We start from the raw sequence: 10211 nt of genomic DNA, 5'->3' as shown, positions 1-10211 counted from the left end.
GAGACTCATCCCAAAGTGAGAACTCAAATTCAAGGGGAAAGTTGTATTCACAGAAAACCTTGAAAGCGAGCAAAGGGAAAAAATATCCAAAAGTCCTAGATGGTATGATGTGAAGACAGGAGCAAGGAGGCAAAGGAATAATAACAGCTAATGATTACATCAGAGTGATTAGGAAACTTGCTCAATTCTAACTCTAACATAACAACTCATTTAAATCTCACAAGAAGGCTATGAAGAAGGTACTTTTATTATCCCTACTTAACAAATAAGAAAACAGAGAAATCTAGAGATACAGAAACTAAGTGACTTACCCAAGATCACATCCATCAGCCTAACTCCAGAGTTTATCCTCTTAACCACATGATGCCACTAACACAAGTGAAATAGAGCAAACAGGTTCATTTCTCATTTCAAAGTGGGGAACGATATTACACTTGGTGAGATTGCCTAAGGCATTAGAATATAAACCAGGTTTTCATTTATGGAACATTGTTAGCAACTTGTCTATATAGAATGTAAATCATTTATTTCTGGAAAGACATTTGATTAGTCTAGAAGCACTGGAGATAAATAAAAGCCATATCCACGTTAGACTAGTTTCAGCAATATTGAGGAGGCAAGTTTTCTTATAGTAGTGGCCAAGTATCATTTGTATTTTGATAAGGCATGGAGTGGAAAGGAATAATGATTACAGAATAAGTGAATACATAAATGAATAAGGTATAAATAACTACAGTTTAACTAATTTTTATTTTTAAACTTCTATTTTCTTAAGTAATTATTGACATTCTTTGTAGTAGAATTAAGAATCTTTTAATAAAGCAAAATAAATAACAATTATACAATTACTAAAAGACTTCAGATTGTCTTAAGAATGCATATCAGGATGTACCACACTGCTTGCTTTCCTTTACCCTGCATGGAATGTTCATGCAGTGGCAGTTCATTCTCAGGATGTCAGATGAATCCAGTGCTTCTAACTGAAAACATATTTCTGTGTATCTTCAATTATTTTTACAACCTTTGCTCTTCAAGCTGTGGGACCAAAACAAAATAAAACAAACAAACAAACAAAATGCATACAGCAATCAAGAGAAAATTCTGGGGTTTGGGCATAGTTAATGGTTTGTTGTAGTTAAATGTTCCAATTAACTAAGAGTACAAGGTTTCAACATCTCAGGCTGTTTTGCTAGATAAAGTACAGGATGCTCTGTTAACTCTGAATTCTAGAAAAACAATGAATAATTGTATTTAGGATACGTTTGTCCCAAGCATTGTTTATTTGTTTGTTTTGCCATATCTGGCAAGCCTGTCACCAAGGTCTAAGAAGCAGAGGCTGCACTGGGAGAGTGTTTCAGTGCCAAACATGTGTGTCTGCCTAAATTGATCCTGCTACTCTGAGTGAGCTGCCTTGCCCCACTGAACCTCAGTTTCCTCATTTGCAAAGGGAGAAGAGCTGGACCAGTTGAATTCTCAGGACCCCTTCTTCTGTACATTTCTAGATTCTAGTAGTTTCTAACAGTCTGGACTACCTGTAGAGGAAAAAAAGTATGATATCATCGTTTGTGAATGTCCTGTGAGGCAGAGAAATAAATTATGAAGTTATTATTCTCTCCAAGAAGAGAAGAGGAACAACAACAGCAAATTAGACAGAAGAAGAGGTCAGGACATGGCTCTCTCCCGGAGAGTTGCAACCAGATGAGAGAGTATCCCCAGGGGTGTTCTCCTCTCAGAAAGTCTCCTGCTGTTCTCCTTGGATGTTATCATTTGTTCCACCCACAGGGTTCCAAAATTAAGAACTGGCCTCTTTTGTGGGGAAAAATAATTTTAATGCATTTATAAGAAGCTAAAATACCCAGAAATGTAAGAAAAACATTTTTAAGGATATGTTTGCTTTTATTTAGAGGAAGGAATGCTTATGTGTTTTAGCACAAGGTGTTTTATGGGCTTTTTTCTTTTTCTTTTTTTTGGCTTTTTAAAAAAGTTATTTTTTTTTGTAGGGTAGGTTACAGCTCCATCATTGTGAGTTATCTAACTTGGGGGGACTCATTCGTACCACTTTTCCTAAGAGTTCTGTAGGAAATATTACCCCAGAGCCTTTATTGCTCTATTCCTAATTGCTCAGCATTTCTTCATTCTTAAGGTAAATCAGAAATGCAGCGAATTACATGGAATGTATGTACAAACAGAATATCAGCAATCCTTCCTTTCCTGGGCATTAAAATATAATGCTTCTATTTCTAAATACCATGAATACCATTTCTTTTCAGAGAAGGAAAAAACATGAAGCAACTTCCCACTGTGGCAAGGAGATTTGAGGAAATCTATTCCTATTAAAACCATAAACATGAGGACACAGGGATAATTTCAGAAAAACACCATGTAGTGTAGGAGACACCCTGTGAATTTTTTGTTTAGGGACATACATCACAAGTAAATGCAGATATTGATTGGATTAAGGGGAGTCTTCTTCCAGGAACTATTTTTTAATGAAAGGGAGCTCAGTCGAATCATGAAGGTGATTCTCTACAACTGCTATGCCTAATCACAGAGGAATAAAAAGTTCAATGCAAGAGGTGCACAGGGTTCATTTCCTTTGGCCACAAGAGACTGTAAAGTTAAAACACAAACTCTACATTAGGCTTTGTACATTTAGAGGACTCTAATCCCACCTAATCTTATAGGCTGCCCTGGATATCTTGTGTAAGCCTTCAACCCTGTTCATATTTCCTGGGTCACATATACAGGACAGTGAGCGGGATGGAATCAGGATGGAAAACCTAATTCTCAGTCAGAGTTTCTCAACCTTCATATTATTACCATTTGAGTAGAATAACTCTTAGCTGTGGGTGACTGTACTATACATTGTGGGATGATACGAAGTAGCATGCTTGGCTTCTCCTCAGTAGATAACAATAGAATCTCCCCCCTCCCCCCCCATTCAGCTGTGACAACCAAAATTGTCTCCAGACACTTCTAAATGTCCACAGGAAGAAGGAAGGCAAAAGTCTATCAAGTTAAGCCATAAAAGGAGGGACTTAAGACTCTCAGGGAGGGATTTAGACTCTGGTAAAATAAAGCCCACAGTAAATACACAAAAAGTATCCATATTCCTTCTGTGTTATGCCATCCTCATAGTGATAAAGACAACTTTACATAAATTGTACTGTTTACACGGGCACCATAAAATTTAACGCAAACAAAATGTGTCGACTATAAATGTCATTTTTCTGTCTCTTGCTAAACACCTTATTTGCATGTTGCCTTTCTGACTATTCATTCTCGATATGATCTATACCGCTCAAAAAAACCCACAGTTTTCTACATGCAGCAAATTGCTTTAATTGGTCTACATATTTCTTCAATAGCTAGCCCATGCCTACTCCTTTAAGCCTCCTCTCCTCCTTGTATGCCACATGCATTCTCTAAATTTACCTGTGTCATCACCTTGGTCATTTCCTCAGCCTGGAATGCACATCTTCCTGTGATACTGAGCTCACTAAAAACAGACCCGTGTGTCTGTCCTTTTATTTTCCACATTATGCACAGTCCTGGACATAGTAATATTCACTATTCTTTTTCAAGAATGAAATGAATTAATAGCAGCTATTCAATGATATCTCTACTTTCTCTCAGGATACAAATCACCTCTACTTCTTCAATCAGTTCCTGCTTATAGTCAAAGTTAGATAGAGTTGATTTAAAGAGTAAGTGTTCTCCACTTTCTTCCCTGAAGATCTAGAACACTAGTTATTGTTTAGAAAAGGAAAATGGACTTCCTGTGTATTTGCTACCCTGATAGATTTTAGCTTTTTAGTAGAAGGGTCTATTGTATAATGAGTCAGAGATTTTTTTTTTTTCTTTTTAAAGTGAAAGGAAAAGCTGTTCCTAAGAATTTAGGTACTTTAAAACTTTTCTGAAATTAGGTAGTTAACATGTGGTGGGGGCAAAGAAAGTACAGTGATATAAAACAAAACAGTAAGATGTTTACCTAAAGGACAGTAGGTCAATCAAATAAAAATAGTGTTCTTTAAAACAGAAGGAAAAACATTATGAAAACATAAATAAGTCCCTTCACTAATTCATTAGCATAGACATCAATGTTTTGTTTTGCTTTTCGCCAAAGAGAGCTCCCCTCTCAGCCACAGTCCTCTATTTCAAAACCTGAAAACTATACAACGACCTTAGAAGCCAGCTAGTCCAGTGCTCTTCTTTACTCAGAAAACTGGCCATATAAAGATCCTACTTTCAGGAGTAAATTAAAATTATTTACCTCTTTTCATGTCACATTAACAATATTTTGGGTTTAAGAAACAATAGCAATGTGGATTTCCTATCAAAACCCTATAGCTGTTATGAGCCAAGAAATAATCTAAATAAAGTCCAATGACAAAGAAAGCATGAATCATGAAGCACAACAATGTCAAATTAAGCCATGTTTCATCACTCACCAAAATTAATCCTGAATTTCATCAACTCATAGACTGTGTCCAAAGAAATGTACTGGGAGTCATATAGACTAAAATAAAGAACTGAAATAAAACATCAAACTTGAATTTTATTTTTTAAACATATGTACTGTCCATTGGTAATCAATGAGCATATGAAAACTGACCTCTAGCTAAAACAATGTATGGACAAGAACTACTACAGATTACCGTCGTGACCTTCAAGGCAGGAGTCTGCAAACCTTTTCCTGGAAGGGCCAGTTAGTAAATAGGTTAGGTTTTGCTGGTGTACAATGTATATTGCAACTACTCAACTCTGCCCTTGTAATGGGAAAGCAGCCACAAACAACACTAAGGAATGGGCATGGCTATCTTCCAATAAAACTTTACAAAAACAGGCAGTTAGCCAGATCTGACGGATCTGACAGGAGGTCCACAGGTTGCTGTCCACATAGGCAACCGAGAGCTGAGAGTACATTTGAGAAACAATGCAGAGTTTGTTATTCTTTGCTAATTTCTCAGTAGATACATGTTTGCATTTAATACCTCACAGTCGTTAATTTAAAATGGAACCTCCAGTGATTCCGAACAGGTAATTAGTTGAAACAAGGTAAACGTGTTAAAGCGCCAGTCAGTCAGCTATCTGATTTGCATCAATCCACACATGTTAAGTCAAAGAGCAGAAATGTAATTTTCCAGAACACACCATCCTACTGCTCAGCATGCCTCTAATGAGGAAAAGCTAATTATTTTATTATCTTAACATAAACCTCCCCAAATTAAATATTTCCAGGGTTATAAACTGTTTGCCTGCAAGCTTCATTAAAAGCTTAAAACCAGCATTTTCACTTTGCAGTCAACAGTCTTAGCCTCCTCAGGGTTCAAAAACAGCCTTGACATCTTTCAGAGCTTTTTCCTTCTCACGTGAAGAATTAGGCCCTACTCATATGTTGTTCAATCCAGTATTTCCTGTTGCTAGAAGGGTCTAAAAATTGTGAAAACATTTGAAATAGCCTTCATTGTCCTCCCTTTAAATCCAGCTCTAATGATCATTAGTGTTAACTGATTTTTATTTATACCTTCTATACAGTTTCATTTTGCCACTTTTATAAATAAATACATAGGTATATGTTTTTATGTATATATACATACATATAAACACATATACACGTGTTTGCTTATTTATTTGCTTATTCCCTTACAAAAGGGGACTGCTGCAGCTATTTGATTATTAACCATTTCTTGGTTATTTTCTCCTCCAAGCTAAATAATCCAACTGTTTATATTCTTCTTTCCAAATTCTGTGTTTTAGGATCTGCCAAAATTTTTCATGACGGCCCCATTTGGGTAAGACTTTTCTTTCAATTTATTTAATTCCATGGAATTAAATTTCAGGACATATAGTCAGAGAAACGAACCAAATAACCAAGTTCAGCTCCTATAGTTTCTGATCTGTTCCTGAACCCTTTGAGCCTAGTGTATCATATTTCCTTATCTCTTTGTCCAGTGGTCAAAAACAAGCCATGTTCTTTTAAGCCACCAAGTACAATTAAGTCACAAGTGTGTTCTCTGACAACTGGGGTTTATTCCTTTCCTATGCTTCTACAATGGGAGAAAATAAGCCAGTTTTTAATTTTTATTACCTGTTTCTGATAAAATGTACTCATGTTCAAATGCTTTCATTTCCCCAAGGTCACAGATACCTGTCACTCACTCTCTTTCTTCATTCTCTTTTTTTTTTCTCCTCTTTAATTCCTTGCCCCCACCCCCCAACTTCTACCCCTGACCTATGGATGTTGCCATTTTCCCCTTAAGAACTGCATCTCTGAAGGCGGGGCGTCTCCTCTCACATGTTCGCGGTTTGCTCCTGGGGCCTGGCACACCTGGAGGGCCTAGCGCACCTGGGGTACAGTCCGTGGCTCCACCTGGGGCACAAACCCAGGACCTTCTGCGTGTAAAGTACACGTGCTAACCACTACACTATGGAGCCACCCTCTTCATTCTCTCTTATGCTGATTTTTTTTTTAATTCCCTTTATCCTTTATGATATCCAGTGCCATACCATGACCAATTACTCCCCATGCTCCCTATTCTTATTTGAAGTTTGAAGCCTTCAATTACCTAAAATCAATGATTTCTCTTGGAACTTTTGTGGCAGAGGGCAGAGGGTGATTGCTACCTACAACAGAGGGCCAGCCATAGCATTCGGGCTACCTATCAAAGGAGGGATTTGTTCCCACCCATTTGACTGCTTCCTAGGAGAGGAAATTGTGGCAAATAGGAATCCAGTACTAATTCCTTTAACCTATTTTAAAGAGAGGTTCATGGCAAAGTCACAGGGCCTGAGACTATCTCATACAAGCCTATATTAAGGTTCTCCATGCCTTGTTTACATTCTCAGGTTTATTATGTGTCCTCATATGAAGTTCTTAAGAATTACTTGTGGTCTACAGCCATGCCACCCTGAACAAGCCCAATCTCGTCTGATCTCGGAAGCTAAGCAGGGTCAGGCCTGGTTAGTACTTGGATGGGAGATCACCTAGGAAGACCAGGTGCTGTAGGCATGAAAAATAAAAAATAAGGGATTGTGAACTGATAAGGTCCTTGCAATCTGTAAGGCAACCAAGGGTTGCCTTGCCTAAAAAGAAATTACTTATGGAAGGGAGGGAGGGATGGAGAAAGGAATCATTTATATGATTTATATGATGACAGTTACCTTGGTACAATCGACCAGTTGTATGTTTTCTTATGAGTTGCATTAATACTTAAAATGCATAAGTAGCCCTCTGGAATGGTTTTTGATTAAATTGGAAAGGAGATCTGTGATAGTCTACTTGTCACAATAACCTGATGAGTGAGAGTATTAGATTAACTAAGGATATAAGTGAATATTATTTTAAGATTTTCTCAATACATCACATTTTTATTTCCAAGTTTATGAATTAAGTAAGTTTTCTAAGCAAACAAATGCCATGAGTTTTTTGTTTGTTTCTTTTTATTGTAAGGTAAGTCTAAGAACTCATAAGGGGTGGGAACCAAGAAAATGTTTGTGAATAATAGTAATTTGTTTATCAGTTTAAGTAGACGAGATCAAGGGTTTATTTCTTTTCTGAATGAGAGAAAGTAGATCTCTGAAAATCCAGTCTCAGGACTCAAAACATATCTCTCATTGTTCTATCGAGGTAAGTAGGATAGAGAAAAACTATAGACATCCGTGTAGTGTAGAGGGTTAAAAACTAAAAGGAATAACTTTTTTTTAAGTTAAAAAGAGGAAGAAAAATCTGAGAGGAATTTGATTTTCAGTTTTCTCTAATTCAAATACCTCATCAGAATTCACAAGACAATGTAAGTTCCTAGTTGGCAAAGCTCAAGTTCCTGAAGGCCCAAGGGGCCTCAGCTTTTGAAGCTGCTGCTGCCTATTTCTCTGAACAATCTCAGACAGCATTTTAACTGGAAAAAAGGAAAGAGAGAGAGAATTATTCTTTAAATGCTCAGGAAAGTGAAGAGACGTATGCTGTAGCATTACAAAGCTATCTTCCCAGCTGCAGGTAGTAAAATTTAGCTTTTGGTCAGACAACCTCTAAAGATCTATGGAGGGTCAGTAAGACACCCTGGGATGGAACTGAAAATTGTCACACTCGTGGAAGCATAGACTGCTGGTTTGTAGGGGTTGGAGGAAGGAAAAAATTTGAAGGTGACGGTCAAAAGTTACAAAGTTTCAGTTATGCAAGATAAGTAAATTTTTGAGATCTATTATACAACATAGTGTCTATAGATAACAATACTGTACTATATACTTAAAATTTCCTAAAATGGTAGAGCTTGTTAATGTTAAGGGTGTGGTTCTGGGCAAAGATGCTAATGGACAACTTCTGCTTATGTAATCTGCTTGCGTGTTTGATGTTAAACCAGGGTGTGGTTCTAGGCTTTATAAACTGCCTCTTTTGGGAGCTCGGTGCTGATCTCCTCTAACCCTGCGTGGTAGAGAGTCAGTCACCGGTGGCTAGTAAAGGCTCATAATTCATCTCAATTGGCTCCATGCGTTTTAGAATTGATCACGCCACAACAGTTAAGTAAGTGTTCCTGACACACACACAGACAAATAATAATAAAGGGGACATGAGGAAATTTGAGAGGTGATGGATATGTTTATGGCCTTGATGGTGGTGATAGTTTCACAGGTGTATACTTAACCCCAAAATCACAGTTATATCATTAAATGTGCAGTGTTTTTTGTTTTGTTTTGTTTTGTTTTGTTTTTACATATATCAATGATACCTCAATAAAGTGGTTTAAAAAAATTGGCTGGTCATCTGGTCATGGAAATGATACTCTAACCTTGGTTGTACTCTTTGGCTCAAGGATGAGGGCAATTTTGTCGCCATGGCAGAGAGGGGTGAATATATGATAACATTGAGTTTTGTATGGGTACTGAGAGATCAGAAAATTTACGAACCAAACTTGATTTTTAGAAATTATCCTGACAATAGTTTAGTAGTTACTGGAGGGAAAGGCTGAGGGGGGAATTAGATAAGGATAAAGGTGGTCAAATATATGGTGATGAGAGTTGACTTTGGGTGTTGAACACACAATGCAATATTCAGACGATGTATTATCGAATAGCACACTTGAAATCCATATAATTTTATTAACCAATGTCACTGTGATAAATTTAATTGAAAAAAATTTTAAAAAGAAATTATCTATCTATGGCCACGCCACCCTGAACAGGCCTAATCTCATCTGATCTCAGAAGCTAAGCAGGGTCAGGCCTGGTTAGTAGTTGGATGGGAGATCACCTAGGAAGACCACGTGCTGTAGGTGTAAAAAATAAAAAATAAGGGATTGTAAGCTGACAAGGTCCTTGCAATCTGTGAGGTCAACCAAGGGTTGCCTTGCCTAAAAAAAAAAAAAGAAATTATCCTTAATGATCAAAATAATCAAGCCAGTTGCTCACCTAAGTCAATCTCACATTTATGGGTATAAGTCTGATATTCAGGAACTTGAAAAAATATATTATTTCTACCAAACCTGGTAAAAGTGAAAATATAGTCAAGTAGTATTTTGTATCATGGTAGATAAATCAGTCTTTACAGAGTAATCCAAATCTAGAATAGGCACTAGAGGGGGATGGGCATAAAGAAAGAGGTTAGAAATGTTGGGATGATTTTAAATAATTATAAGACATAGTTCTTGTTCATAAAGGATTTACACAAAAGAAGCAGAGGAAAACAACACATCCAATTGAAAAAATAGTGACCACAGGGAAGGGGAATAACTTTGATTGGCAAACATGTATTGAGCACTTCATTGGGCACTTGATACATATCATGACCTTTAAACAATCCTGTGGGTAAATAAAATATTTCACTTTATTAATAAATGAAATGCCACTCTGGGATGTCTATATTTCACAAATATATTTTGCCAGATGTACTGTCGACTAAGAATTACAGAACTTTTAAAAGACAAGAAATTGAATCTTTAAAAATCCACATATATGTGTGTGTTGTGTGTATATGTATATGTGTGTGTGAATACATATATGGGTGTATATGGGTGTATATATGTATATACATATATATAATATAAATTCTGTGAAATGTGCTTCTTTCTGTCTGCTTTGTCACATAAGTCTTATGTGGGCTTTATTATATCTCACTGTTATTGTCTATCTTCCCATTGTGGAGGCTGTAGCATGATGCTTAAGATGCAGGTTAGATTTGATAGTTTCAAATTTCGGCTCTATCATTCTCTAGCTAT

The 10211-nt window shown here is 36.7% G+C and overlaps 2 pseudogenes; both read left to right on the top strand.

Moving 5' to 3' along the window:
- The first annotated feature begins 6893 nt into the window (after positions 1-6893).
- LOC120606379 (uncharacterized) lies at positions 6894-7012 on the top strand (annotated as a pseudogene).
- Positions 7013-9153: 2141 nt separating this feature from the next.
- On the top strand, positions 9154-9272 carry LOC120606372 (uncharacterized; annotated as a pseudogene).
- The last annotated feature ends 939 nt before the right edge of the window (positions 9273-10211 follow it).

This window comes from Pteropus medius, unplaced genomic scaffold, assembly GCF_902729225.1.
Source record: "Pteropus medius unplaced genomic scaffold, Ma_sr-lr_union100, whole genome shotgun sequence".
Classification (NCBI taxonomy): Eukaryota; Metazoa; Chordata; class Mammalia; order Chiroptera; family Pteropodidae; genus Pteropus; species Pteropus medius.
The sequence above is the reverse complement of the archived record's forward strand: the minus strand, read 5'-3'. Positions and strand labels throughout refer to the sequence as shown.